Here is a 24,624-nt window from a genome sequence, read left to right on the forward strand (position 1 = left end):
TTTGCCACTTACAGGACCCTTATTGGTGTCCTGTATCCTCAGAGGACTCTGCAGAAGTCCTGAATACAACAGAGGAAGACTACATGGAAACTCCATTCACATCAAGATTTCCCATAAAATATGGATTACCATAAATTACAAGACAAGCGATTAGTTAAGAGCATATTTCTCAATATACTTATATTTACACGTGACAAATGTTGAACTATATAAGGCATTCTAAATTTAATTCATGAAGAGAATAAAAAAAAGCATGTTCCACAGAACAATCTGCGATTGCCTCAGAATCAGACTCCCAGCTCTCCCAAGAGTTTTCCCTGTTCTTTCACTTGCAAAAACCTACCATACAGACACACTGCCATATGCTGTGGCTTGTTCTAAGGCAGAATGGTTTAGCAGTTGAAATGTGAAAAGCCATAATTCAGAACTTTCTTTGACCTTGGGTATAGCAAGATCCTTCTTCTTTCTGTAACCGTGAGGGTAATATTGCCTCTCCTATTTCAGCGGATAGCATGATAAACTTTAACAAACATCTTCACCTCTAAAAGAATGAATTCTACGAAAACATATAAAACTGCCCCAGATAAGTCTGTTCCAATTTCTTTAAGAGCATATGCATTGCTTCATATAAAATACCATGTTTTATTCTAATTCCCAGATACCTTTATTAGTCACCAAGTTTTTTTCCTTCAACTTTTGTCTGTGTGGATTTTTTATTTATTTATTTTAAAAAAAGCTTCAAATCACTTCACTTCGGCTCTCAAACTAAAAATGGAAGTTTATATCCACTATCATTTACAGAAAGGGCAGAGTCAAGGTTAATTGCACAGATTCACATTTCAGACTGGAAGCAGATCAAGCTAACTTCTGCTGGAAAAAAGTTCATAAAGCCTTTCATAGTTCTAGTACTGATTCTCTCTTGGGAAGAAGTGTTACATGATTCTAACTGTAACAAAGCTTAACAAAATACATTTTCTTGTGCTTGTGAAATGTCTGCAGCAGAAGGACCTTAACAAGAGCAAAGTGAAATAGATGAAGTGCATTATATATTATAATTGCGTAATATTTTATATTGTTTGACTATTGATATTTAAACCTAGTGAGTTCATTTTCTGTGTACACAGAAGGCAGAGAGTGAAAGGATGAGTGCTCAACCTCTTTGAACAACCTACTTTGGAGTACTTGATTCTACAATATTAATACTGCATTAGCTATAGTTTTGCATGGAACATTAAAAAAATGAAGCAATGAATTAAGTATAAAGTTGAAGAGTCATCATGAAAAAGGGACGCAAAGGCACGTGGCTCTAACCTTGAGCTCTCAAGCAGATATTTTAGGTTGGTGAGTGAAAGATAAAATTTCATCCAAAATTTAATAAACCAAAATATCCTGAAAAAATCTTTCAATTAAACCCATCCTTAAAAAAAAACAATATAAAACAAAATAAAACAGCAACACAACTCCACTTTTTGGCTTTTTTTTAGAAAAAAAAAAAGAAGAGATAGGCTAATGTTACATAAGAATGTCTAAAATGCAGCTACAATACGAGTGAACGTGCCATTATTCTTAGTAATTGCTACTTGTTATGATGTGATGATTTGATAAGCACTTTTAAACAGCAAGATCATAACTCTGAAGGTAAATTAATTTTAACTTTGGTTTCCTAAGAAACACCATTTCCTTTTATCTGCAGGCAACTTCAGAGTTTGTGTCAGCTATAAACAGTGCTCAAATATAGCAAACTTTCAAAGCCTTAGTTAAGTATTTTCAATGTAATAAATTTATTAAATTTTAGGATTGAAGTAGGTCAGTAAGCAGCTAAGAGATGAGGGGTAGCTTTCCCTTTCTAAGGAAATATCTGCTTATGAGTTTTTGTGTATTGACAATTCATGACTAGCACAATGCAATTCTGTACTTTATCTCTTTACATCCTACTTCTACAACTGATAAGGTCATTTATTTATCAGCAAAATTCATGACCTAAGTCTCATCACACTCTTTCTGTGCACGCTAATTGCTAGTACTGAGCTGCTACTGAACTAATAGCTAAAAACATGTGTTTTAACTAGTAGGTAGGACTTGAAGACCTACAATCAAGTCTTATTCTTTATGCCACCTTTGTTCACTGAGAATCACAGACGTAAGTACCTCCAGTTTCTACTGCAGATACAAGAGAGAAATTCTGTCGCTTAAAGGATGTCTTTCACAATCACACCAGTCTCAGTGATGGGATCATACTGATCCCATCATGGTATGGGATGGGCTGGGAGCATGGAAGGACAACATGCAAGAAAATTATAATTTAGTTGCGCAGCTAAACACCAACTCCGCACAGTTCAAGCTTCTTTTGTGTTGACAGCACCATTGACCATTCTCATATAATGGTTTCACAACCATTTGAATTTGCAACATTTTTGCATTGTACAGAAAAAAGCTTCTAACATTTCATGAATATGTAAAATTCTTCAAAGCATATATCACAACAGCTTAAAGACTGCGAAATATTACAAATATATAATGATTATTTTCTTTGATTAAATAACATTCTTTCCAGAAGGACTTAGGTACCCTTTTTTTTTTTCTTCCAATTTTTACATTTCTGTGCATACTATTGATTATTTGCCAGGTCCTATTAACCTTTCAGAACACAGATTTCTCATACGTAATATACTACTCTTTTGCTTTCTCTGTGTAAGCACCAAAATTTTGTCTTAAGCTGGGAGATGGGGGGTGATAACAGTATACTATCTGGACTCCAGAATGATGATTCACCCTCTTTCTACCTTAAATTTTGGCTGCTTCTTGATATATCTGATCACCTTCCCTCTGTGATTTTGTTATCTTCCTTTCTTTATCTTTTTATTGTAAATCTAATAACCAAACACAATTCTGCATTTTCAAAATGTCTTTGCTATCACCTTTTTTTCCTCCACCATCAGCATGAAAAATTGTAATATGACCTTCTATTTCTGCTAAGTCTGTATTCTCAAGGGCACATCTGAGCCTTCCATCTCTCCTGAGGCCCTGGTTCAGCTATCCTTTGTGCTGGTAAATGCAGAAAGCAGAAGGAAGGACATTTAGCACAAGCTTCCTTCATGAGTTAGCGTGTACCGTGGTTTCTTAATATACATACAGATAGGCAGGGACTAATCCAAACACCATTAAGTGCAACAGATGTTGGATCAGATACATAATAATTGCACTTTAAGTCATTGTATACATAACTACATAAAGATAGCTTCTTAGATGTTTATTACATAAAAATATTATGACCTTATAAAACAATAACATTATTTAATTCTGGTTTAGTAATTCCGTAGCTGATGAGGGTTTTTATTCTGAAAATCATAGGCACGGCTAACATCTAATATAATAATGCCTTAATTTCCCAGCTGACATTCTATTTGATCTCAGATCTTGCATTGATATTACCAGCAAAGCCCTGTCACTGGAATTTCTCCCACAGGTGAGGCTTACATATTCTATAACTTGCTCACTTACTCATATTGAACATTTCACTCAAATCTCAAGCTAAAATCAGAGCTGCCAAAGTATATTTGACAGCTACTGTTGATAGCTACATTGTCAGAAACTCACAGTAAGTCAAGCAACATTATAATTACATGCTGCCTCTGTTTTGACTACTGCTGTTTTAACCAAGGTGCTTTTATAATTTCTTCTATTTCACAAAAATACAGTGTGAGCAGTGACAAGAGAGCCACAGAAAATGACTGTTAATAACTTGAAATATTTTCTGCTTTTCTTCTTCCTAAACTGAAACAGAAATGTGGTCTTTTACCTGGGAAGGATCTGGACCGTGAGGACACAGAGCAGAAGGTCAAGGTCTTACTTGGCTGCAGACAGATGTAATGAGGGATGCTGCATTGCTACTGAAGTACGGCAGTTTCTGAACAGGACTTTACAGGTGCAGGTCTACATATTTATGCATTGTTCTCTTTTTGTTCCAAGCCCTGACTCCTTGACCTAGCTACTCCTCCCAAGCCAGTGACTAAGACAAGATGAGATGGGACAAGAACGAGAGCGACTGCCAGAGGAAGCGAGTCACAGAGGGTTGCGTCAATTTGTGATCCCCTTGAAGCCATTCCCAGTCAAAGCTCCCAGGTATGTGGAGGATTAAGGGACAACATACTTGGGCAGTCACTACCGTTCTGAAGTTCCCTATCTACCCCATGAGCCAATGGAAACTGCAGGTAGAGACCTGGTTTAGTGTGCACTGTCCCTCTCCTCTTCAGGTGCACTGGCATCCCCCTCACCTTGCCACAAAATATCCCCATCAGTCAGGCCCACACCACAGCACGTGCAACTTTGCTCACCACAATGACTACAATACTTAAGGCAGGATAAATCCCTACAAGCAATCAGAGAGAAAAACAGCCTATCTTGGCAGAGAGAGAAAAATCAACATGGTGCCTGTAAGCAGCTATGTTCCTCCTTTAATCCTCTGGAGGCATTTTGCCAGTGCGAGGGGATAATGCATCCAGTTGTTCATACCGAGCAATGGCAGATGCTTAACGTCTACTAATGTGAGTACCAGTGTTAAGACACGATTAAGCCCTCAACCCACAAAACATCTAGCAGAGCCGCTCCGCGTGCTCACCCACGTTAAGGGATCTGCTTCGTGTATTTGGCAGTAGCTGCAGGTAGGCAGCAAGCTGCCGAAGCCAAGTTGCTCAAGTGCCAACTTGTAAGTATATACGACTGTTGGGACTGCTGCACTGCAAGCCTTTTCAGATGCCTTTGCTACAGAAGGACTGAAGAAGGGGATTAAAATCTTCAGCAACTGACATATTGCAAGACATCCATTATGCCACCTAATTGTATTCCTAGATAAAGCAAAATTCTTAACACAGTTAAGAATACACTTTTCCTTATTCTTGTAACTTCTCTCCCTGGCCTCACAAAATGAATAAATGCAAAAAGCAATATATAGTCCAATCCTGATATATGGATATATTTAGATTAGTTTTAAACACCAGTTCAAACCATAAAGCAAAGGGATGCAAACATATGCTTGAAGGTAAGTGCGTACATAAACATGAATACATTTTTACTAGTAGATTTTTGAATTTCAGAATCCATGACACATGCTGATTGTCCTTCGAGAATGAAGCGCACAGTGTCAGAAAAAAAATTCATACACTTTTCACTTTGTACAGTTGCATGATTATCCAAAACCATACAGTGCAACGTAACTTCTTCCAGTGTACAGAATAATAACAAATCAAACTCAGTAGTGGAAGTATTTTCAGAATGACATATGCAATCAGTTTACAGTTAAAAGCAAAATTATCTCTCATCCAGAGGATGTTATTGAGAAGATGGAGGCAGTAGCGCATGGCAGGAGGACAAGACGAAACAGACAGTATTTGAAATGAGAGTTTCCTGCTGGGTGTAAGGAAAAACAACCTCCCCATGAGGGTGGACAGGCAGGGAAAAGGCTGCCCACAGAGGCAAGGCCCTCCTTGCAGGCTTTCAGCAACTGAGGGCCCTCCCAGCCTGAATCACTTCATGCCTGTCTGAAAGGAGCAGCTTTTCACAGTCACTGTACAGCGAGTTGAAGGACACTACACCAGTGTCAAACGCACCCAAGCGAAGCTGACCAGTGGTACCAGTAATAAGCACTTCTACACAGAGGGCCTGGGTGGGCGTCACAGGCCAGGAGCTGTCACGCACCGCAGTGATGCTGGCGGCAGCACAGGAGCAGCTCTCGATGTGCTTTGTAACACCTCTGTTTGTGATTTTTATCTAAAAATTGCAAATGGAAATACTATGCCAGAAGCGAGAGTCTATCTGGTTCATCACATTTTAGCATAAAGCTCACTCCACCAACCAGTCACGACTAAGTGTTTTCTGACTCACGCTTTATACAACAATCATTTCTGTACCCCTCAGCTTCATGCCTTTAAAAAATATTCACATTATTTCCTGTGGCAGTCAGGGTGGACAGCTTATGACTATGGGGCCAAAAGAGTGCTGAGCTTTGAACAAACACAGCTGAAACATCACAGAGCAGAGTATGGTTTAATGAAAAGAATGAGCAGGCTTGGAGAGGCTGAGCACAGCAACACAGGCAAAGGCAGATGAATAGCTGGCAATAACTCCTTGGCCTACTTGGGCCTGTCTGTGACCCAGCTTTCTATTCAGCCTGGGCGAGACACATTTTGAAGAGCTCAGACAACACTGGGTGTCAGAGGGAGAGCAGGCAGCAGGAGCCCGCTGCTGCATCACCTCTGCACAACAGCAAGAGGGGAAAGAACACAAAGGACCAGTGGGGCTGCCAAAGGCAGTGCCAGGTATGACCCCCATGCCCTGGAAGAGCTGCGAGAGATCGTGGTGATGCCTTTCTAAGTGCAAAAAATGTCATGCTGAAAGGGCTGAAAAGGCATCCTTGCTGACCAGCCTGCTGCCTCAGCCAGTCCCTAAGACAGTGTTCTCTCCCCTAATCTGGAGTTTCTCATCATTTGAAACCGTATTCCTTCATATTTCCTAGCAGCTTTGAATAGTTATGATTGATTCTCCCACTGTTAATCTTAAATTCAGAAAAAATCCAGTTTGCATTATTATTAAAATGGAAATTAGATGATCTCTGCACATCTCAACTGTATCTGAATATTTCCTTTGCTGTTAGTTGTTGCTAAAACCAAGGAAGATACATTGCTCCTCCTGGCTGCCCTTTGTGCCCTTCGACAGCTGCTTGAGTGGGACTAAAGAAGAGATTCCCTTGGATGTCCCTTCTTTACCATCTTCTGAATGGCATACCTCTAACACCTACTCTAAGGCATAGCCAGAAAACACAGTTCATCAAGTTGCTAACATATTGCCATCACCAATTTAAAATTTTCACAATATTGTCAGAGAATGAAGTGGCATGCAAAAATGATAGTTATGAACTAAGTGGATGAGCTAAACAAATTGTCATTAAAAAGGTTGGGACATACAGCTTCCTCAGTTGATAAGATTAAAGAAGAGATCAAATCTCAGTTTATCTATGTTTTTCTCCAACATAGTAAGGTAATTATCTCCCAAGTAAGGTAATAAGTAGGATTCGATATGTAAGGTCTGTGAAGAACAGTCACAAATGGTCTGAACTCTACAGCCCTCATTTTGTGTCCTATCATCTTTGTCAGCAGCAGCAGGTTTGTGAATGCCAATCACTTCCAGTATTTTCAGATAACAGTTTAATTAAGATGGAGACATTCCACAGGAAAATATAATAGTTAGCAGATAACAAAGGTTGGGTACCGTGTGCCTGAATAACCTGACACAGCAAGTATTTGATACCTGGCTACTGCCTGGGAGCCCACTGAGAAAAAAACAGTTTGCAATGAAGCACAAAGCCCAACACATGCTGCCAAGCTTCCAGGTATGCTGATTAATTTACTTCAAACATTTACTGAAACATTAACTCTCAGCCAGCACTGGAAACACATCAGATATGGAATTATGGTCCGATGCTTTTTTCCTTGCAGAGGAACTTTAAGAAACTTTAACTTTAATAAATGACTGTGAACGCCTCTGCCAAAACTGGTTCTCAGTCTTCTTGAAGTGCTTATCCACGATCTTCTGTGCAGCACCTGTCCCCCACCACTGCTTCAAGAAATGATGGGTGGTAGGCAGGAAAAGGCAGGGGAGAAGATTGCCATACCATTTGTAGTGGTGACGAAGCTTCCCCTCAAGCCTGAATTTAACACTCTGGATGCAAAGCCAGCAACGAAGCCCAGATTGCTCCTTGATTTGCTGTCTGTCTTTGACTCAGCAGAACAAGACCAGCACTATACTGAAAACATGGGTGTCTCTGTGGTCTAGTGCAGACATGTCTAGTACTCAGAAAAAGGTATTACGTGAATATACATATGTATAGAATAACTAAGTTTAGATGTAATTAGATAACTTAGATTAGTAGACTTTACAGCTATGACCAAAGCATACACCAGAACAACCTTCCAAGAGTTGCTAGCAGAGGCAGGGAAGTTCGAAGATAGAATTTAACTAAGTAAGTTAATAGCTGGAAATGAGATTCAAGAACCCCCGACGTCTGGCCAGACCAACATCCCTCAACCCCCAACTCTTCTCACTTACAGCTTTGATTAAATCCTTCTGTGTATTTGCACCTTGCTAAGACTCCCCCTTTTGAGTTGGAAGTGTTAAAGTGGTGTTTCAGATGGGTTAATCTGGGAAATCCGCCTTCTGAGTGGTGCAATGTAGAGCAAAAATAATTATAAATAGTAGGACTGATTCTGGTCTACTTTGCAATGAACAGAAGAAATTTCACTAAAAACAGAGTCATACCAGTATAAAACCAGAAAGAGATCCAACTGTATTTGACCTGGCATTACCACACATTTGCTAGAACGAGATCTGTCATTCAAATGTCAGCTTTCCTTTTATATTTTGTCTTAATTAGTTCTTATCAATTCAATAATCCATTTCCAGGTATTCCTAATTGGCATATAGAACATCAAACGTTCCAGTAATGCAGAATCAGACCTTAGAAAATGCAAATAATAAAGTCAACTACCAGCTACGTGTCCCAATTAAGCATAGCCTTCATTGATCATGCTTCTATTGAGTAATGCCAAATTTCAGCTCATTAAGAATATTTTCACAGAAGCAACTGCAATGATTGAAGGAAGCAGGTATTTTAAAAGACAAAGGATTATGAACACTCTGCAATGAAATTTTGAAACACTGACCATTATGCTCCTTGAACATATTGTGTATTCGCCCTCACCTGAGTTTACTGCTCGTTTTATTGTTAGCTATCTCATAATGAAATAACATATTGAGTTGTTTTGGCACTAAAAAAATAATAATAATAAACTTCTAGCCTTTTAACTGTGTCCTGCAGAGTACTGAAATGTTGTAGTCACTCCTGACCTATGATATTTGAATTTATAAAGATTTATAACTGACATCTCCATCAAATGTTGTGGATGCATTCATCGAATAACTGAGGTCACTTATGAGACATCAAACTTCAGTAAGTGACGGCGTCAAAGTGTATTTTTGCTTCAGTGAATTCACAAGCATTCTCAAGCAGTCGATGGGAAATGGTTTGCAAGTCTTGTAGTTGCAACTACCTTAACTATCTTGTTTAATTTCTTGCAGTCTAAGTTTTACGACTACATACACTTGCTAGGATTTTCCCAAAGGCTTCCTCAAGAATAATACTAATAAAAATAAAAATCAAATCTTGCTAATTAATCTTTAATATGAAATGGGTTAAAATTGACAGAGCAAATTTATGGTAGGCTAGATATAAGTAATATAATACCCTCTTCTACGAAGAGTGGAACAGAAACATCCAAGACAATGAAAAGAAGATCTTGAGGTTTAAAATTGTGACTAGATTTTTTTTAAAAATTTATTTATTTTAAGTTATGCTTCCAGAGCCGATGAACAACAACAAAAAAATTGTAATAACCAATTAGAGAAGAATATAACCATTCCTCTAATTTGTGGAATTAGCCCCATGAGGGTGGGTTTGAAGGAAACTTGAGAGTTTTTCCAAAACGTACTGGTCACTTCTCATGATGCTGAAATGTGACAGCCTCTTCTGCTTGCATGGCTGTAAATTCAGTACTCAGTTTGCTACCAATGAAGAGATGCATATGATCTGGACATATATTGGCTTGTCTTTAAGAAAGGTTGGAGCTACAGAATTTAAGGTATACACTATATAAGGTATATACTATATTCTTTTCTGGTATGCATTAATAATTTTTATTTACATATATATGTGCACATATATATACACACATGCACACACAGAGGCCTCTTTCTCTGCCATCCTCTCTCAGGTTCCCTGTTCCTCTGCATGAAATCTTCTCTGGCTGTATGGATAATAATTTGACCACTTCAGGTGCCTGAAGTACCAGTGATGAAAGTTCACCTCAGTATAGTCAAATCAAGTAGTAGGTTTTCAGAGAAAATTCAGAGGCCCAATAAGCCTTCATTTATTTATTTTTAAAATTATTTTTATTTTTTATAGTGGAACAAAGCATTTTACTCTGAATCTTTTTGCGTGTTCAGTGAACTCACATCATAAAATATTGTTGTCTAGAGGTAATCTTTCATTTTCTTAGTTGAGTGAAAACAGACAAGGACCATTAGACTTTAAAAATCATAATGTTAGTGGAAGTGCAGGTTGGCTTTCTTTCTTGCTGTTCCAAATGTGAAAATCATGTATGTTTTGTGAAACAAATCACATATGCAAATCTGTTTCTGTGCACCAAAGGAAATACAAGATATTTCCTTGGCAAACAGACTTTCTTAGCTACAGCCAACATGGTGTTTCACGTACTTCTTGCATAGTACTGTTATTCAATAAACTGTGTAGCTCTTAAGCTCAGAATGTATGGATAAGCTCTTCATTTAATGTGAAAACCTGTAGCACTGCCTTATACGTTATCATTTGGCAAACCAAAAATAGTTAAATGATATTTCTTGTAGCCTCATATTTAATACAGCATCATTACACTATTATATTGGTTATGCTTAATGGTATGAAGAACTTGAACAGCAGTGGGCTTAACAGTAAATTTATGTAACATTTTGTTACAGCAATGTAAGTTAGAAGACAAATCTGCCTAAATGAAAATCCTTAAACATCTTAAAGTAAAAGCAGACACTTCTCACTTTACCACTGTGGAATAATAAGAAAATAATATCGTACTGATTGTCTAAACTTTTACTTCTTCCCATCTGTCAAGCTTTCTGCCATTCCAGCTCTACTTTGGAAAGCCTCTTGGGTTTAGCAGAAACAAAATAAAGGATGATGCCAGAAATCTCTCTTTAGAAAAAAACAGCTCTTTCTTTTTCTACATAAACCCTAAAATTTTCTATCATATATGTTTAAGAGGTATGTATTGATACAACATGCTACCTTCATGTATCTTGCTATGTTTGGTTAAAATTATACTTGGTTATCTCCTAAATTATAAATACCCTCAAAGGCAGAGTGTTAATAAAGGTAAGTTTTGCAGGTACCTAGAAAGAGAGGATATAACCCAACTTCTTTTTAATATCTCCTAAGAGTCCTCATACAAAAATTTCCTATCTATGTAGTTTACAAATCAAAAGACACCTTGCTATAATGTTTACTACGTCTTCTGCTCTCCAAAGAGCACTGCAACTCTTTCAGAAATAATGCAACCTGTTTTATATGGAAGTATTTTACAAACATTTTTCAACCTTTTTGTACAAGATCTGTCTACTGTTAAAAATTAAAAGCTTTTAACCAGACATCTCATAACCCTACCTGCTTTTATTTGCAAAAAAAATCAGACATAAATATCCTATACCAGTTCAAATAATTAGGATGAATTATAGATTTTTTTTTCTTATTTCTGTCTGGACAAGATGAATTCTATCTATTAGATCACAAAACGCTTCTCTTATGGAACATGTTAAAAATATCTCACAGTTGAACCCATTTCTCTTTAATTCACATTCCTGATTTCTGTGTAATTTTTTTTTGTCCATTACCAAAAAATGTTTAATAAAAAGCTGCAATAACCAGATATTTTTACTCAGTATCAAAATTTTGGCCTTCAAGTGACCAGTTTACATTATGATTCCACTGAAAAACTCTGGTGGCTGAAGGACTCTGTAATCTCATAAATCTGTTAAAAGAAAAGAAACAATACCATCTGCTCCTCCCAATTAGGCACAAACTACTCTTTTCATAGCACAAAATTAGTGGCTATAGAGATACTCAGTACTAAAATAAAATGCAACTTTTTTTTTTATTTTATTTTTTTTAACAGCATGAAATACAAGGCTTTTTACTATTCAAAAATATTCAGATATGAAATGAGGCAAAAGCCTTCTACATTAATCAAATGGCCTACTGTCAGCAATAGCTCTGCTATTTAGCAGCTCGTGCAAGCTCGGGTGAAAGAAGATGAAGAAAATGTCTGAATAAATCCAATTCTAATAAATTTTACCTCCTCAGCCAAATTGTATCCCATTAAACTTTCTCTGATGAAACATTTCAAGTCTATGGGAAACTATAAATAGCACCATTAAATAAATTATATTAAAAAAATAATTACTAAGCACTGTTCACTGGACCACTGAATACTCAAAAAAAAATAAATAATAATAATAAAAAAATCCTCTCCAGAGAAAAAGACAGCATTTAAAGCAAAGATTTCTGAAATTTATGGCCGTGTGATATAAGCAATGTTATGAAGAAAACTATTTTTTAGCTTAAATTGTAGCAAGTCTTATCAGGTAATAAAGCACAGCGCTATTTAAATGAACTGCCAAGGGAGGAGAATTTTAGACAAATGCCACACTAGAGATATTTGGTTTTGTTGCTATTTCATTGATTTTGACACATTGATTATAACTATTTTCACTAATGAGCAGTAATTACCACTAATGAGCAAGTGAAACTATTTGGGAGCTACAGTTTATCAGCTTACTTGGTTTACCATGCAATGCATGGCAAACTAATTGCATTATATTGAATAGCTCTTCTTTCTGTTCACTGGAAAAAAAAAAAAAAAGGCCTCAATACCAACCTATATATTAATTGAAGAGACAAGGAGTGGAACTTCAGTTCATGTATTTCACTGAAAAGTGTACTTTACATATATTTAGAGATGCTTGCCCTTTCATACCCTAATTATTTTAACTTACCAGAATGGAGTGTAGTAACTTTTAAGATGTGCATCTCCTTCCTATTATTCTTAGTGCAAATGATCCTTCAAAACTGGATATGAATTTTTGTGACCTTCTGAATATTTTAAAGAAAAAAGCAGGTTGATTAACTAAAATCGTCTCTACAAATAGTCTCCACGAAAGAAGTGAATTAGCTTAGTTGTATGGATCCCATTTATGTTTCCTTGTGAACATCCACTGCCTGGGAGCCTACACAAACAATTTTCTAGAACTGCAAGTATTTGAAGTAAATTTTTTTTTTCATCTTCATTTAAGTTCCTATGAGTGAACACATGGTAAACACTCAAGTTTCTAAAAAATTAAGACCGGAGACGCTGCAGGATCCATTTTAGAAAACTCAGAAGCAAGGAGTGGGCCACAGAAAGTGGTCCTACATTCTGTAGGACTGCAGGACATAGAGCCATGCTGTTCTGGGAGACTGAAAAGGAAGCGGTGCCATATAACCCCCTGTGGCTATCAAAGAAAAGAGATAGAATTCTTCCTTCTACTTACCTGCTCTTTCCCATCTACTGTCTTCTTTGCAACAGAAAAAAAAAATAATCTGTCTTAATCTCTCCTTAGGTAATACGTTTCCACATCTGCCAAGTGCAAAACTTGGTTTATTTCACATGCAGACAAATACTTTCATAGCATGTGAGGAATTCATCTGCTAAAGTGTCCCAGGGATAAACATCACAAACTCCCTTTGGCCCCAGGGCACATGTATGTGATGATTCCCATCATATTGCCGCTATTCCATCCTGGATATTTAGGAGGAACTTAAACAGCGAGCACAGAAAATTCAGTTAATAGCTTAGGGAGTGCTGCTTTATTCCTGGGGATTTCAGTTGAGTCACACTTGTTAGACATGATTCTGGACTGCTGCTTCTTCATTTTCCGTCATGTCGCTGTGCCCTCTAACTAAACAGATTACCAGTATTGGATCAATGCACATTTAGGAACGAGAGGAGTATAAATGAATGTAATAGCTCCTCATTTTCCTGGAATACTTTTTTTTTTTCCCATTTATTTATTTATTCCTTTTTGAGAAAGCAGTATCATGGCTGTGCAAAAATTGACATACAAAACCAGTGAATGAATCCAGAAGTGACACTGCCTTATTTATGCACATACATTGCCTACTGAGGTACCAGACAGAATTTATACGATGAGCTGATCAAACTAAAATTCCCAAGATAAACTTTCATAACACTATTTGGGAAATGAAACATTTGTTTGACTTGTTTGTCCTAACAGCATTAGCAGACACATCTATTTAGCTACAGAAAATGGAACAAGTCGTATCGGGTTGTTGTATTTAGTACATAGATCTCAGTGTTCCTTCCTTCACTTTCAAATGAAGACTAAATAAAAAGACATTTACAAAACCACAGCATTTACATTGGCAGCTAAATCTTCAATGTTTACCATACACTTGTTGCAACACATATACTACGTGCAGGGCTAATAGCTCATTAGAACTGCTCCATCCTTTCTAACTGACTTTGCTTCAGTAGGAAGAATCCCAACATTTTCCTCAGTCAAACTCCCTCCATGATAACCATGGGTCTCCTCTATAACCCTCTTGTTTACCAAGATTTTGCTCTTCACGTGGATTCATTCATAAATTTAAGATACAACAAATCATGGGATACAGTCTCCTTTTTACTTTGAGGTCTGTAGAGTGTTCTAGAGATAGATTACAATAGTGGGATTTCCTAATGTACTCTAGATATATGATCAACTTCTATACTCATCCAATTTTTAGAACAGGAATTGCATGAGGAGCATGAGCAGCTGCATCCAATCAGCCTGGCTCAGCTATTTTAAACACATTTTTTTTTCATAGATCTAACTATTTGTAAGAGGGGCATTATAATAGAGGAAATGAGGATTTGATATTAAAAATAAAAACCACACACAAAAAGGTAAATACATTCTACAGAATGTTTGGTTAACCATTCTTTATGTTACCAACAATATGGACATGTGCAGTAGTCTGTCACAGCTAGGGTTAACTCAAACTGAACGGCACGAGTCAGTACCTCTGACTCTGGGAAAGGAAGCAAGCTAGGTAATACAATAAATAATTAATAAATAATAATTTAGATTTCCATTTAAAATTAATGCCTTACACCTTAACTACAGGGCAGAAGCTAAGTTAGGTGTGAGCTGCAACTGTGCCTGTCTGTGCTTACAGGCAGCCACAATCCGACATCAAAACGGGTGATGCAGCAGTCAGATGAGCATCACCTCCAAGCAAAGGGATCAGTAATGGCAATTTGCACTGTCACACATCGAAGACCATGCCAAAAAATAAAAAGACACCTGACTGCACTGAATCATAACCTGTTAATACCTGAGAAAGATACAGATTACTAGTGGAGACATATCTTCTTTCCAGTCCTGGGATCCAAGGAGCAATAGTCCTGTAAGCAACAATAACTAGTAACTGACAGTTAAATAATCAGCACAAACAACTCGATTGGAATGGTACATCTGGATTTTGCCCATCTTCTAAGGATTTTGATGCTCTTCACATGCACTAAATAGTCTAAACAATTGCAGAGAGGTAAGACAGCATTACTACAGTATTCAGTTTACAATGTGAATCAACAATTCAGCAGAGAAACCATATGCAAGAATTGCATACAGTTGGCATCTTAGAGCTGAAATTGGGAATTCTGGATCATGGCTGATTGGTTGAACAGATTCTTGTGTAAAAATAACAAACCTGAGAGGAAAATATTGCGCCCCTGCAATTACTGGATCAGTCCTGATCCTTTATTTTAGTTAGAGGCTGAGAAAAACATAAATCCGTATGTTTGCAGTGTCAAAAACACAGAGTCTGAACAGCACCTAACAATTTGTACAATAAACACTCCGGGGCACTGAATAGACTTACATTGTGCTTAGTGACATGGACTATCACTCTGGCTCCTACACACCACATCATACAAATAATTACACAGATACAAAACACTTGAAGAAAAGCAGTAATAAACTAGTCTCTCCACCTTAATCTCAGTAGATATTTGCTGGGATGTATTTTGCATAGATGTGGCTTCGAGTTCAGAGAAAACTGAATAGAAGATAAAAGGTCCTGATAACCTTCAAAGCTCTACTGTATCACTGAAAAATGAAAGTTTCCTACATAGGTCCCCAATGGATTAGCAGCTTCACTCTGTGCAACCCCTCCCCATGGTTTTTCATTATATTTCATAGTCACTTAAGCCTTTTCCTAATAAAAAGACAATGCCAAGGGTGAGATTATGAACTACTCCAAAGTTAAGTTGATAACAGTTTAATTAAATGTTGCTCACTAACAACTGGCATGTCTCAGACAATAAAATGGAAAAATGAATGCTGTAATTGCTTCTTTTGCCACCTTTTCACAGTCTTCTGCGATGCTCTTCGTATGACATTGCCTTTCAGAGCATGCTGCAGAAGATCCGGTCGCGTGATGCAGTTGCTCTATTTAGTTTTAGACTGAGCACGAAGGATTCACTTGAACTCTGGGTGGCTGCAGTAAGCCTGCATTTGGTATGGAGCAGGCTCTGCATGATTAGATTTTGTCTGCTTCTTTTCAATTAACATAAGAGGGCAGGTTGTCAAAGGGAGTAAATGAGCAAAGCTCTGTTGAAATGAGTATTTACCAACTGAGCTCCCAATGTTAATAGCAAAATCTTCCTGTTAAAGGCAAGCTGTAAATTCTATGGCATATCTCTCCACAGAGAAGTTGCACAGCACTTCTTATAAGCAAGACTTGTTCCCTTAATGAAGACTCTTAATAAAGGCAACATCTGCTTTTGTTTTAGTTGTTACTTCATTTGTTCATGCTGCAAGCACTGCATAGTTTGTGCTCAATGCTCCATGTAGCACGCTTGTGCCCTACCAGTCACGCGTGCTGCGTAAGTAGCTAACCGATTTCCCTGTTATCCCCCCTCCATTATAACAACTTCTACAGTTCTATGACTCTTATATGCTATATTCTTTCCATGTGTAAAACAACTCTAATTCAATGTCAGCTTGGAAATTTCATTTTGATAAGTAGCTGGCATCAGTGCCTGATCATCTGCTGTTGTTGAAACTGGCAAGTTAGTGACATGTCAAAAAATGTGCACAACAAACTCTTTTCTATAGAAGACAGAGAGAGGAGCGACTAAGTTCACATTTCCCCTTAAAACTGGCCTGCTCTTACAGCTTTGAATTACATTACACAATAATGTAGTGTCTGTTAACAATGTAGATAGCCTACTGATGGGTGTTCAGCATAATTACCAATTAGTAAAGCCAATTAATTAATGATCTAAATAATGCTATATTTAGATTGTGGCAAACACTGGGGATATAAAATAGTTTTACCCTTACAAATTGTGAATCTATATGAAAGAACACATGGAAATTAAATAAAGAAAAGTTATGAAGGGTTTGTTTCTATTTACAGAAATGCCTATAAAAATAGGCAAAAATAAGAAATACTATCATATGAAAAGCAAAATTAATTAAATCCTAACAAAATCCAGCAATAGCACACCTACTATGTTGTGTACAACACCACGAGCTACCATGAAACACATGCTCCTATGTCAACAACTGAACAGCCAGAATCAATGTCTATGTTTGGAAAAACAGAAGCTTGCAGAACTGAAGTAGTTCGGTTTATAATAGGTCACCTTTCAAGCTAAAACAACTTTCATTTGTCTCTCATTTATTCATTTAAAGACACATTTTATTGATGTTTTTCTGGAGATTGACACCGAATTTCTGACTCAGAGACAGATTGGCTGTAGCACTTATAGAATTTTTTTCTCAGCAAAACTCCTGGCTTCACTTTTGCTATGAGAGCCTTCATTCTCAGACTTTGCTTTTAGGGTAACAAGAGCTACCCTAAACGAAACCTCTTTCTCTACAACACCACAATCGCGGTGTTTAACAGGACCACTGCTGCCTCTTTCAGCCCAACCACACTGCTTCTTCACCAACCCCAACATGGTTTCTCCTTGTTTCATTGAAGTGGCACTGGACTTTCCCTATGTTCTTGACTTTATCTTTCCTGCCCGCATTAGCTCTGCCTTAATCCATTTCGTTAAAAAACACTGGTCAAGAAGAGGGATTACAGCATTTTATGACCTCTGATCCATGGTGCTCCATGCTGAGCAAACAACCCTGCAAAGTAATCCAGCAGACGAGGGTGTTTTTCAGATGCTACTTGTCTGCTAAAAAGCATTAATTTAGCAGTAGGCATAGAAAAGCACAGCAGCAAGAGGAGGGCATCAGACATAACATATACAGTATTTTGGATAACAGAACATAATTTCTTCACTTTATTCATAGTGAACGCTCTTGAAAACACCAAGCTTAACACTAACAGTGTAAACTGAATGGGATTTGCTTATTTTATAAAGGTCCCCCTGCAGTTCTGGACACAGCTCTAATTGTTTCTTTATCCCTACCTAAGACAAACTGGGCAGATACTGGGGAATATAGGGTCATAAAGGAGTGATCAGTGCATATTCTGCATCAGATGATTATGGAGTTTGTTACGCTGAGCCAAAAAGTACCCATCAGCAGTTTCCCAGAAAGGCCAGCAATGCTAACCTCACCCCTGGAGTGCAGAACCTCATGAAAAGGGCATGCGTACCTCCCCAGGGAAGCACGGCAATCGCCCGAGCTCTCAGCTATTCCGCACAGTGCTTTTACCTTCTCAGGGAGCATGGGGGGACACAAACACAGCCTCCACTGAGGCTTGTATGCCACAGGCTATGTGAGGGGGGGAGCTGCATTAGCAGGTGGAAGGCAGAAAGCTGCTGAGCACGTGCACGCTTTGCCTCTGGGGCAGTGTCAGACTTCCTCTAGTGATGGACTACGTATCCTGATCCACCTCAGAAGCTGAGGTCTTCTGATTCAGCAACGTTAAAATAATGAATGGCATAACCTCTTACCCACATAGCACTTTAGATTATTTTTAGAACCACCTTATTAAACAGTAATGATTAAATATGGAATTATGAGTAATAAACCATTTTCTTTGTAATATTTCCTGGTAGTAGAATAACTAAAATGGTTCTTTTCTGCTTCCTGTTCGGAGAACAGAAACAGAAGTGAAGCATCCACAACACGATCGTCCATATTAGTAGTAAAAATGTACTTTCATAAATTGCTTTGTCTGGACAAAACAGGATGCATCATTAGATGATGCATGACTGGACCAGTAGATTAGGTTAAAATGACAGTATAGTGTCATACAGTGTATAACATAAATGAAAAAATGTGACTAATTAAATGTGTGTAAAGACTTTAGCAACAATAGAAGACAGAACAGGAAAACAGAAAAGTAGAAAGGATTCTAGAAAATAAAATGTAGAAATCAATATACCAAATAGGTACTGCAGTTATTTCGACAGACGGAAAATGTTAAGAGTTCAGTAATATGCCATTATTAACTTTTTCATGAGTTGCATTTTAGCTTACAAAACTTTTGATTTTAAAGCATTTTCCCCTGGGATTCTATTATGAATTACTACTTTCCTTTCAATTTTATTTTTATTTTTTACATATATACAATATAGTTATATACTTCTACATTTAGACACTTTTATTTATTTATTTATTTTTGCAAGATAGATGTAGTTGCAGATTATATGTTTCAGTCTCTCACCAGTGTAAAAGGAAGCTATCTTGACAGGTGCAATGATAAAAGATGAACACCAAGTTATGTATGCAAACTATAATTACTTGTTGAAAATTATTCTTATTAAATGTGTAAGTTATAATCTATCATAGTACCTGGGATAAAAAAAAAAAAACATTAAAGTTTTTTTTAAAAATTGCTTATAATTTCAGACAATTCAGTCACTTGTAATTCAGAACACATTATCTGAAATGACTTCTGTTCACTATACAAATAGCTTCAAATCAGTTTGTAATCATCTTATACTGCACGAGAGAAATTTCATGCTTATATCTAGTAACAGTAAATCAAGTTCTTAACAAGAGATTGACCGCTTCCTGTTCAAGACAGTAAACCTAGCTGCGGTCAGAATTCTTGACCCGCTTACCGCCATCCCTCTTGCAATGAATTTCCACCTACTTGTAACTGTTCCTTTGTCTGTGCTACTACACCAGCTCATCTCTTCATTATGCCAAAAGGAAGTACTGACTGCTCACTGGCAGCCCTCTGCTGTATAGAGGATTATGCCAGCCTTTGACTCATCCCCTCTGTGCTATTCCCCTCTAAATAGGACGGGTCAGATATGACGGAAGACAACGGAATGCTTTACTATCAAATATTCCTAAAAAACTGCCAGACAAACTAACTTTTTTTTTTTTTTTAAATCTAACACACAATTACTGAAATTACTAACAGACAATTATTGAAAGCATAAAAAATTACCTTTAGTTTCCAAATTGAAAACAATTTTTTTGATAAAATTTTTGGTGGCAAACCACACAGTTGCATTCAGACTTCTTAGTGAATAAAAGTAAGATCTTAATATGTGATCACTTGCTGAAGTAAATGAAAAATGATGCTAATGAAAATGACAATCATTTACATTTAAGTAAAATGACAGAAAAAAAAATGTATATAACAGAAAGGGACAAAAGAGAGGAAAAAATGATTATTTTCTGTCTTTTAACGGCCCATTAGTGGTAAGTGCAAAATACTTTTTCAAGCTACCAAAATATTTGAGAACATTCTTTTAAATCTAAGTTTCCAATCTGCAAAACTATATCTCTTTAAGCAGCTGGAACAGATTTGGCAAGTTTCTTATCCTTTGTTTACTATATATATATATATATCTCAAAGTCATCATCTGTTTGATACTAGTTCAAATATCAAGTGCTCAAGACTATTCAGACAATGCAACCTACACAGTAAATCTTTGTTATGTATTTAGTTAAGAAAAAGACTCAACAAACTTAAAACTGCACCAGTGATCATCATATGGAAGTCACTACTTCTAAATTAATATCAGTAAGTACTTAGAATAATGCTGTGTTGCAATTTGTTGCATTAGTGTAGCATACAATTTGGGAAATAAAATTGTGGAAGACGTTATCACTCAGTCCTAAATGCTTTCAATTTTTTAAACATATCTCACTAATAGTCAAACACAATTTGAACATTTTTACATTTTCTCACAAATTGACCGGACATTGTTATACAACACGCTGCTGAAGTTTGTTTTTTTTTCTTCTTAATTTTATTTTATAAATAGACATATGGTTTAATTTAGACACTTCTTCTTTAGAAGTAAATTCTTCCACTTTATTTTTCTGAGTAAATATACTATTAATGAAAAAACTAATTCAATCAGGCCAGTGCTTTGTACTATTGTACTTCTATCTTCATAAGTTAATATATTATTAATAGATACTAGCACATTATGAGCTTATGTTTACAGTACCTAAATGCTAAGGTGCTACAGTGTATTAAAACCCAAACTACTGGTCTGTTAGATTGAACCACCACCTACATAAGAATATCAGTGACTTTTGTAAAACAGCATTCATGATATAATTACCTCTTACATTGCTGTAGAAATATTTCTCAAAGTATAAATGTATCCTCATGCTGTATGCCCTTGGTGTTTGTACTACATGTCTAATCTCAGTCTCCCTTTCTTCTGTCTCTCCATTTCACAACATTACAAACCTCCATGCCACTCAGAAGAGCGTAGATCAGCTCCTTCCTCCCTACCAACTTCTATTTTTAAAGACATCAAAAAAAAGAAGCAAAATAAGCAAGAAGCAAAACAACTCAGTCACTTTGTCAAACAATTATTCTTGTCTCATCTTGTCCATCTGTCATCTCTACTCTCCTAAGGATGACTCTGTACCCTGCTTGATTTCTTCAGCCTCAAGTACCTCTGTATCTCCTTGCAAGCTACTTTTTCACAAGTAAACTACCCCCTCATGAACTACTTCAACTTGCTGTATGCTACTAGTCTCATACACTGATGCATGCCATCTGTAGAAACAGTTTTCCTGTTGTTTCTTTTTAGACATGTAAAAGATGTGATCTCTATTACACCAAGATGTCCAGGTGGCAATTCAGCACATCCTAAAATGGACTGATCACAATCTGCATGTGCTGTTCACTCCCCACTGATTACAGAGCAATTCCAGATGATTAGCTTATGGCAAGAACTTTAAAGTAGCTATAGTTGGATGAGCCAAATCTTATACATTTACAGTCAGCCTGATGACATCGCTACTGTGTTTGCTGCAAAGAATAAGCATATGTTCAACAAAACCTAGAATCTTGCAATATTCTCATGCTGGAAGTTGGATCAGCAGCCTAAATGAGCCAGGCTATATCCTGACTTCTTACCCAACATAACACACTTTATGTTACCTCTTGTTTGTCTGTTCCTTAGGTTATTGCAGAGCACACACCCATGTCTTCTATTGTTTATTTTTATTTTTGAAAGTGACTATCACTCGTTGGTGCTGGCAAAAGTACATAATGAAATAATAATCCCAATTAATAATCCATCAAACTGTCTTTTTATACGCATTTTAAGCAACTCACTTTATTATAAACACTCTAAAAAAAAGTTCGGCCAATATGTAAAATGATGTAGGAGAGGAAAAGTTGTCCCTAAAGGGAGATCATTAGTCTTTTCTTCCTTTTGCTGATAGCGTTGTCATAGAAACAGCAGAAGAGAAAGAATACTCTATTAACTTCACTTGGATTTATTGAGTTGCTTGTTCACTGCCACCATTCACCATAAAAATGGAATAGATGCATCTTAGTCTAAAAGAATGATGTCATAAAATATCATAAGGAAAACATTTTAAAAATACTGCAGACATATTGGCTTTGTAAATATTCACTAAAACAGAAAGATGAGAAAGTAGAAATACTATCCAAAAATATTTTAATTATTTCTTTAAAGATTATTAAAATTCACTAAAGTTCACAGATTTGGAGTATACAATAACACAATATAAATATATACAAAGTTAGAAAGGAAACAGCGTAAGAGAAATCAGAAACGAACTCATCATAGATTTTCAACACTGAAGCATGAGTCAATCATGAATGTTAATCCACCTTTCATGATTATGCGCCTAATTCAGGCTATCACAAAAGTATATGTCTATCAATTAAAGCACTTAAGGAATAGAGTGTGTGCTAGCTTAAAGCAAGGCCTGTACTTTAACTACCTTTTCAAGCCAATTTTGATGGTATGCTCTAAAGTTTATAAATCTTTTACTGAGACTCTTAGAAGATGAGACTGCAATGGTGAAGCCATTTCAAATGAAGAGTTTTCAATCCTGTTTTAGACCCAAAACACTTTTAAAGTAAATGGATAAAGTGTTGAACCCTACTCTTCCTGGTACTTCTATACCTGAATTCTGTTAAACAGTCCTATCAGGAATCACAGCAGATTATATATCATAGTTCTGTAAACTGGCTGTCAAGACTGTTAAACTACTTTTGCTTGTTTTTGTGATCATTAGAAAACTCAACAATATTATTTTATTAACTTCCAGTTAATTCTTTAAATTCTTGCCTAAGCACAGAATTTAATGTGACATTGGGTAATAGTAGAGATTCTCTACATAACAATAAGCGCAACTTTGATCATACTACATGAGCAAAGATGTCAAAACTAGAATAACTTCCTAGCTTTTCTGTTATGATGATTTAGAATAAAACAACTATAAATTTAAAAATTTTTAGAATAAAACATACTATACAGCTCATTAATTTTAGAATCCACTTTTGCATACATCTGATAAAATACTATAGGTCTGGATAACTGCAAAGTCACAGAGTGAGCTTTATTTTAGAACTGTATTATATCACGTAATTTTTCTGGTAATAAATTTACAGAAATGAATGATGATGAGTTATTGGCTGGGCAAGAAAAGGATTATCAAAATTAAGACTGAAAACATTTTTACCTACCCAAAGCACAACAGTCAAAATAGCATAGAACTGAGTATCAATAAGCAATTACTTAACAATATCTAAAATATATCAAATAGTAAAAAATAGTCCAAACTAAACAAAACCATAATTCCAGAATATTTTTACATGAATAATAAATTAAAGGGAGAAGTTTTAACTAGATATAAGGAAACTTTCTTTTGCCATTATGACAGTGAGGCATTGGAACAGGTCGCCTAGAGAAGTGCAGTCCCCAGTTTTTAAAGACTCAGCTGGCTCAAGCCCTCAGCATCCTCATGGCACCTGAGCCGACCCTGCTGCTTTGAACAGCAGGTTGGACTAGAGACCTTCTGAGATCCCTTCCAATCTCAATTATTCAGTGTTTCCGTGACTTGCTTTCTGCAAATACTTTCTAAGTGAAGAAGAAAACTCTCAGGCACAACAACTATGCTTTGAAGGACAGCAACTTCAGACAATCAGGGAACAGAAAATGAAAGGTACAAGAGGGAGCAAAACAGGTGGTATAAAGCAAAAAATAAAAATAAAAATTAAGGATTAGGGAAAGAGAGATTTATGCTATAAATTATCTAACTCAGAGGAAGCACTTCAAACATTAAACAGGGAGATTAGTACATAAAGAAAGACAGCAAAGTGGGCAGGAATACTATAAATTATTTTAAGATGTAGCTCATTGCACTGCAAATAACCAAAAGACAGTTGGCATCTTGGAGATGAACAAGAGATTTGTAAAAAGAACTCTGAAAAAACTTAATTACAAAAAAGGTTTTAAGCTCTAGCGTAAAAGAAATAAAACAAGAAGTTCTGAATAACAGATGTAGGTGTTAACATGTGGACTTATGAATTATTCAGAAAATTTAACAATACAGACTATTGGTAAGGGAAAAAAAAGGATAGCATCAACAGCAAAAGTAATAGCAATATCAAAATAATCAGGAAATAAGAGATGGCTGCAGACAGAGGTGTGCCAAACAATGAAAAATAAAAGGAAATCACAAAGGAAGTAAATA

The 24,624-nt window shown here is 36.4% G+C and overlaps 1 protein-coding gene across 3 annotated transcripts in view; it reads right to left on the reverse strand.

Moving 5' to 3' along the window:
* The window catches only part of NRG3 (neuregulin 3), a 406,747-nt gene that overhangs the window by 40,430 nt on the left and 341,693 nt on the right, over window positions 1-24,624 (reverse strand). The gene's annotated exons all lie outside the window — the stretch shown is intronic.

This window comes from Anser cygnoides, chromosome 7, assembly GCF_040182565.1.
Source record: "Anser cygnoides isolate HZ-2024a breed goose chromosome 7, Taihu_goose_T2T_genome, whole genome shotgun sequence".
Taxonomy (NCBI): domain Eukaryota; kingdom Metazoa; phylum Chordata; class Aves; order Anseriformes; family Anatidae; genus Anser; species Anser cygnoides.